Here is a 7,892-nt window from a genome sequence, read left to right on the forward strand (position 1 = left end):
TAAAATTTCCCCTATTGCATATAGAACTAACAAATATAAAACTAATAATATTTCCCCTATTGCATATACAAAACTATCAAATATAGAACTAATAATAATAGTTCATATATAAAATTTCCCCTATTGCATATATAAAACTAACAAATATAGAACTAATAATAATAGTTCATATATAAAATTTCCCCTATTGCATATATAAAACTAACAAATATAAAACTAACAATAATAGTTCATATATAAAATTTCCCCTATTGCATGCATATAGAACTAACAAATATAAAACTAATAATATTTCATATATAAAATAAAACAATTTCTATTTTCCCTATTTCTATTTCTCCTAATAAAATTTTCCCTATTGCATATAAAACTAAGAATAATAGTATTTCTATTTTCCTATTTCAATTTCTCCTAATAATAAAACTGTTTCTATTTCTCCTCATAATTATAGTTTATTTCTATTTCTCCTCATAAAACTATTTCTATTTCTCCTCATAAAACTATTTCTATTTCTCCTCATAAAAATATTTCAATTTCTCCTAATAAAACTATTTCAGCTTCCCCTAATACTTATTTCTATTTTCCTATTTCAATTTCTCCTAATAATATATACAAACTAACATATATAAAAATGAAAATTTCTCCTAACTATTTCAATTTCTCCTAACTATTTCAATTTTGCATATGAAAATGAAAATACTAATTAATTAACCCTAACCCTAACTGAAAAAATGTGGCCGGGCGGGGAATGGGCGCCGGACCTACGGGCGGCGAAGGCGGCGTTGGCGACGGAGGCGGAGGCGACGCGGGCGACTGGCGGCGGCGGCCGGAGGCGGAGGCGACGCAGGCGATGGTGCGGCGCGCGCGCGGAATCGGCATGGCGCGGCCGGAGAATGCGCGCGCGCGAGTGCGGCGGAGGCAACGGCGCGGTGCCGGGGAGGCAACACGCGCGTGCGGAGGCGACGCGCGTCGGCGACAGCGAGGCCAGCGACGGCGCAATCGGGCAGCCTGACGGCGCGCGCCGAAATCTACTAAGTCCCGGATGGTTCCACCGTCCGGGGAAGAAGGCTGCCTTATATACCCCCACCCCCTTTAGTCCCGCACCGTGGCACGAGCCACGACTAAAGGGGGTCTTTAGTCGCGGTTCGTGCCACGGTTGTCGTCGTGGTGAACAGACAGATGCCATAGGATGGCTTAAGATGGGGGCCGGATGTGCGCAAGGGGATCTGGCGGAGGGGAAGGTTGAGAGAGAGAGAGCTGTAGAGCCAGAACTATGCATGTATTCAAGAGATCAACAGGAAGCTACAGAACTTGGCCTCTGGCCAGAGGTTGAAGATGTATGGCAACTAGCCTATCTCCTACTGTAATGTGACGCCCCCAAACCGGTACCATGAGGACCCAGCGAATCCGCCGAAATCCGCACGATATCGATCTTGAGACGCCCTCCGACACGACGTGCGCGACGAATCACACACGTGATGCCAGAGGAATTAACACGAGCGGTAATATTACAACAGGTTTACAATAGAGCCCACAAGAAACAGATATATTACAACAACGACTCCAACGAGTCAAGATACAAATATACAACATAAGATCCAAATCATACAGAAGATCGAATATGTCCGAGTACGGACAAGATACAAATTGGACTAAGAGTCCTGAAGATAACCAAGTGGCGTCCATAACCCTGCCCAGGCCAAGCCGGAAGGGTAACCTCGCTAGCGTCGTTCTTCATCGTACCGATCTTCATACCTGCCCGGTTATGTCCCAAAGCAGCAATAAGTACGGGTTCGTACTTAACAAGACTTCAAGACGTATAAGCATTCGCCAACCAGTCGTCCTTTGTACTTGAGGCACGCAGGGGACTTAGAGGACGCAAGAGGACGCCACAGGCAATATGGTGGGGTTAAGCGGCAGCGCGCAAGCACTAAAAAACCTATAGAGACACTCTACAACAGTCGTCTATCAGAGAAGGTGAGAGAGCGCACAACTAACAGTTCTATACTCTGCAAACATAACCCGACCGATGTGTTCTCCCCTTCTCAAAGATAAAGAAGTAACAGGCAAAGCAGAAACGTGCATACCAGAAACAAGGGATACAAGGCACCCAGGGGCTTCCCAAAGATAAAGAAGTAACAGGCTGGGATGCACGCAATAACAAATGGTAAAACATTACGAAACTAGTTGTGGCCACTGGACAAAGCTGTAGATTCCGGCAGTGGTCGAGGGGAGACCCAATAAACATACCCACGTGTGGTTAGAGCGCTCAGTCTCGGAACAGATAACAAGAACTCGGGGTCCTAGATTTTAAAGAAACACAAGTGAGCCGTCATAAAACGATCAGCTGACCCACCGAAGCCTCCGCTAACAACTATTAACAAGTAACCATGATACACTCAACAGATATATCCATAAACCACGTGTCATGATTCCCCAACAGATAACCCGATAACGGTAGCGATAACGGTAATGAGATATAAACAACACTAGCATGCACTACGACTCGCAAGGCAGACCCGATAACCAAACAATAGCTGTAGGTGGTTGGTGGAGGCAATATAGGCTGCTTGAGGTAATAAGTGGATAGGACACGTGACAAGAACGCAACTCAAGGCTAGCATAAGGGAGAAGGCAAAATTAAAATAGGTGAGCGACTCCTGCAGAGACAGGAGTTTAGGAAATGCTTGCCTGTTAAAGCTTGCCGAGGAACATCCGGAGAACTCGTCGTATCTCGCAACACCACTTCGCGATCCTATCCGGGAAGAAGCAGATGCTGGAACACACACAACGTATGCAAGTCTTACTACTATGGATAAAGAAGATCCAGCATGATCAAGATGGTATGCATGACATGGCAACGATGATGCAATGCACTTATCCAAATTAAGCGGGATCAGAACCCTGACACACAATTATTAGGTTCAAGTTATTTTTCTACCCCGCAAATTAAATGTTCATTAGCATGGCAAAACATGGCATAGGTGCGCTACGCAAATTTAAATGGGACCGGGATAAGATAAGCAATCCCGCACAATTCCATATTTAATTATTAGGTGATTCGCTATTTACCCGGAACATTTACTTATGCGGTGCAACATGTATGGATGATGCAACGAGTTATATATCATTTAGAAAATAGGGTCGGGTTAGGGTTCACACGTCTTGGTTCGGTGTCGGGATCTCCGGGTTGAAGAGGAAGGAGATGAAGCTTAGATTCGGTCTTCGGATCCGTGAAGGAGAACTTGGGTTTCCACTTCTAATGTCGGTGGCGAACTTGAGTCAGCGCCGGTGGTCCTCGAAATGGTATCAGGATCCTTCGGTTCAGTGAGGAAGTGACTAGCTTGGCCGCACCAAAAGAAGTAGACCTTGTCAGTGACACGAATTCCTTGCGTCCAGCGGCCGGAGTAGAACTCATGGCCTCTTCACACAGTAGTTCCCGCTGCATCACCACACCCACTTCATTAACACGGAATGAACAACACCAGAGGCGACTGGCAGCTGCAGATTACAGAACGCAGTTGCTGAGACTCAGAATCAGCATACAAATGCTACTAGTGACACGATGTTGCACATCAACATCACAAACATTGGGGACTAGAAGCCAGGCGTGCAGCACGGCGGCCGGAGTGCTGAACTTGAAGCAGGCATGTGCACGGTGGCGGCTTACGCATGGCAACGTCGCAGACACGCGCGCGGGACGGGCGAAAGAGATGGAAGCATCGTGCTCCCTGGCGGCACCGGAAGGAGGAGATCGCAGGTCCGGAGCTTGTGGCCGCGGCTGCCGATGGAGCCTCGCTGAGAGCGGGTCGGGGCAGACACGGAGAGGCGGCTCGGGGATGAGCCGACGGTGGTGACGAGGACGGCAGCCAGGGCGGCTACCGGCGGAGCTCAGGGAAGGGAGGTGGCGAGGCGACGGAGTTGGGTCAGGAGAGGGAGACGCTGGTGCTCTCCTCCCGAGCTGAGAGTTGAGAGGCTCGGGGTCGAGCGGGTGAGGTGGGAGGACTTGCACAGAAAAGAAAAAGAGGGAGGGGGTTTTCTGCGAAAAGGGAACCGGCGGCGGAGGGGGGTGGAGAGGAAAACGACCAGGGTGGCCGGTGGAAACCCTAGGGTTTTCCTAGGTGGGCTGGATCGGGCCACGGGAAGGAGGTGGGCTAGGGGGGAGGCTGCCGGTCGGGCCACTTGGCCTGGCCGGTTGGGCTGACTGTTTTTTTTCCTTTTTCTTTTATAAAACAGTTTTTCTGTTTTCTTTTGCTGTTTGTTTTAAAATCATTTCTAAATAGATTTTAGCAATGAAATTTAGCAAAGAAAGAAGAGGTATAATTTGAAATAAGATAAGGTATTATAATAGAAATAAAATAGGGTTTAATAAAAAATAATTTTAGGATTCAAAAACATGCACGATGCCATGACTATGCACAAAAAGAAAAAGGACAAAGAAATCTATTATGGGGATTTTTCCAGGGTCGCTACATGTAACTACCCAGGGATCGATCGTCCCGCACAGGGGAGCCCCTCCTCTCCTTATATAGTGGAGAGGAGGCTTACAACGAAAGGAACCCCAGGGGTATCTTTGCTGAACTAAGCTACTTTATAATGCTTCTTTGGCTCCAGGGATGACGCTCCTTCTTTAATCGACGGCCTAATGACCTCCTCCGGTACCTTTTTCGTCATCTTCCTCTTTGGCCCCAGTGCTTCGATTAAAGCTGGACTGCTTACCTCCTCGTGTACTTTGGTCCTTGAGTGAATCTTGGACCAGGGTGCCGACATGCTACTGTTGAGACTTTGCCGGATCCCCGGTAACTTGACCGGTATAAACCGGACTCTTGTTCTTTTTATCCCGAGATTTTAGCTCTCCTGGGCGTGCCTGCGGCTTAGATATCATCGGTTGCCCTTACTCCGGCATACCCCTTCTGGTATACCGGAATGTATTTTCCAATAACACTAAACCAAGTTTTCTTAATCCGGATTATCCTTTAATCCGGTTTACAAATACTTTATCATGGTACATTTGCCATAGGCTTGACCTATCGGGGGTCATCCCCCCGATAGTAGTCCCCGAAGCATGTGTGGCCTGGCTGAGCCATCCGACGGACCGTACCAGGTTCCCATACAAAGCGCACCGGATTAATCATTTCAATTCCACTTTAATTTAGGCCGGCATCTTGCCAGATTCACCCAGATGTCCAGATAAACCGAACTCTTCAAAACCATTCCGGCCTCTTTCCGGCGGTTTCTTCGTCTTTAAGTTTCCTCGGCGAAGTCGAAAATATATCAGTATTAGTGCCTGTCAGAGACATGCGCACTGTACCTGACGCTGCAGCGGTCAGCGAGGGTCAAATCCCTCGTCTCCCGCGCGCAGTTATGGCGCCGCATATGATCCGTGTAACCCTCATGTGGCCCTTTTAATTCTCGCGTGTATCTCTACGCCACGTGGCGGCCCAACCGCCGAAGCGACGTGGGCCGAGCAGTTTCCGGCCCATTAACTGCCTCTCCCTATTTAAAGGGAGACGGTTCACCGCCCCATCCATCTTCTTCCTCACTTCTCGTTCTCTTCGCCTCGGTTCTCACTGCGAACCACCGCGCACTCCTCTCCACCGCCGCTCTCGCCTGAGCCCAATCCCGCCGACGAACTTGACGCCGCCACCGAGGAGAATCTCCGCCACCCGTTTGAGGTTAGTGTGGACCGTCTCAATGTCTTTTTCCTCCTAGCGTTCTTCGTGTTCATCACCGTGGGCGGTAGATTTACTTATGCATTTTCCTTTTCTTTTTTCCATGTCCTTAGATCTTCTCGAACGAGTAGAATTGGTGAAACTAGTTCGTTGCTAGTACCGGTTGAATTAGTAAGATGGCCTCTGAAGAACCCGAGTTAGAGTTTTCCGGCGAGTCGGAAGTATCCGGCGAGAATGAAGAGACCAAAGAGCCGGAAGTAGCTGGGGGGCATGAAGATGCCGGTGAGCAGGAAGAGGCCGGGGAGCAGAAGCAAGAGGCCGGCCCCAGTTCTGCGGCTTACTCGCGAGGCCGCTGGGAGGGCTCCGATGTTTCCCAGGCCGAGATTGACTAGATATACCGATCCCGGCGCATACCGGAAGGGGTAACATGCCGGATCCCCCGCGACGAGAGGGAACCAAAGGTGGAACTGGGCGAAGTAGTGGTCTTTACCGCTCACTTCGTGCGCGGCTTAGGTTTGCCGGCATCGGACTTCTTCCGTCGCTTCCTTGACTTCTATCAACTCCAACCCCATCATCTTCCCGGCAACGCCGTCTTCTATCTTTCCTCTTTTGTATCTTTCCTCGAAGGATATGTCGGCCTCTGGCCCACTATCGAAGCTTTTGCTCGGTTCTACAATCTCCGGATCAACTCTATCCAAGATCCGGAGCTGCCACTTCCTAAACCAGTAGTTCAGTGCGGGGCGTGCATAATCACGCCCCGCCAGAAGAGCCCGTATTACAAGCTATCCGGCTTAGAATCTTGCCGGAAGTGGCAGCAGACCTTCTTCTACGTCAAGAACTCCGGAACCACTGACCTCATTAACTTGCCGGCATATGTTCCCGGCGAGCCCTCCAGAACTAACTGGCTCTTCAACCCGAAAGATACCCATCATGAAACAAACCGGATTGTCAGGTTCATCCAGAAGCTTCGTAAGCATAACAAGCTTACAGTAGATGACATTGTGCGCACATTCATTGCGCGCCGGGTTCTTCCCCTCCAGCGCTGTGTCCATAAGATCTGCCAGATGAGTGGATGGATTCTGGAACAAAAATTGATTCGGATTCCGGACTTGGCTTGATAGATGGCTTCCTTAGGTGGGAAAGGGCTATTCCGGGAGGAATTTCCTGCCTAGATGAGCCTAGCTTAGACAAAGTGTCAGCTGCGTCGTTCTCTGCCCGCGGCACGTGATGAAACTCGCATCCTTCAAAGAATCCGGCAATCTGTTGCACATAGAATCGGTATGATGCCATGTTTGCATCCTTTGTGTCCTAATCCCCGGAACACTGCTGTACCACCAGATCCAAATCACCGTAGCATATGATCCGGCGCACTCTGACTTCTTTTGCGACCTTGAGTCCGTGGACCAAAGCCTCATATTCAGCGACATTGTTTGATGCCCTGAAGTGTATCTGCAGCACGTATCTTAGGTTGTCCCCCTTTGGTGAGGTAAGAACCACTCCGGCTCCAGGTCCTTCCTTGAGCTTCGACCCATCAAAGTGCATTCTCCAGTACTCTGTTTCCGGCAGAGGTGGCTTGTACTGCATCTCGGCCCAATCAACCAAGAAGTCTGCCAGTGCCTGCGACTTAATTGCATCTCTTCTTTTGTACATCGGCACATACGGTGCCAACTGGATTGCCCATTTTGCGATCCTGCCGCTTGCGTCCTTGTTGCCGATGATCTCCGAGATAGGAGCCTCGCAAACCACCGTCATGGGATGTTCCTCGAAGTAATGCTTGAGCTTCATGGCAGCCATGAACACGCCATAGGTCATTTTTTTGGTAGTGCGGGTAGTTTTGTTTTGAGAGGGAGGAGAGCACCTCGCTCAGGTAGTATACCGACCTCTGCACGGTTTTTCCTTCCTCTTCTCTTTCCACCACAACTACATCACTCACAACCCGGTTTGTTGCTGCTATGTAAAGCATCATGGGCTCCTTTTCCAAGGGTGATGCCAGTATCGGCGCGGTGGCCAGCATCTTTTTTAGATCTTTGAATGCCGTATCGGCCTGCGAAGTCCAGACAAAAGTGTCCGATTTTTTCATTAACGCATATAGGGGCAAGGCTTTTTCTCCCAACCGGCTGACAAACCGGCTTAAGGATGCCAAACACCCGGTAAACTTTTGCACATCGTTGAGACATTGGGGTAACTCCATCCTTTCGATGGCTTGGATTTTAACCGGAT

General features: G+C 48.9%; 1 long non-coding RNA gene across 1 annotated transcript; it reads right to left on the reverse strand.

The window, feature by feature from the left end:
- Positions 1–1,585: 1,585 nt before the first annotated feature.
- On the reverse strand, positions 1,586–2,812 carry LOC139830357 (uncharacterized). The gene is made up of 2 exons (XR_011742273.1): positions 2,692–2,812; positions 1,586–1,755 (listed from the first exon to the last, which is right to left on the reverse strand). It is a non-coding gene; the product is annotated as an uncharacterized lncRNA (long non-coding RNA).
- Positions 2,813–7,892: the final 5,080 nt, after the last annotated feature.

The sequence above is a fragment of the Lolium perenne genome, chromosome 4 (assembly GCF_019359855.2).
Source record: "Lolium perenne isolate Kyuss_39 chromosome 4, Kyuss_2.0, whole genome shotgun sequence".
Lineage (NCBI taxonomy): Eukaryota > Viridiplantae > Streptophyta > Magnoliopsida > Poales > Poaceae > Lolium > Lolium perenne.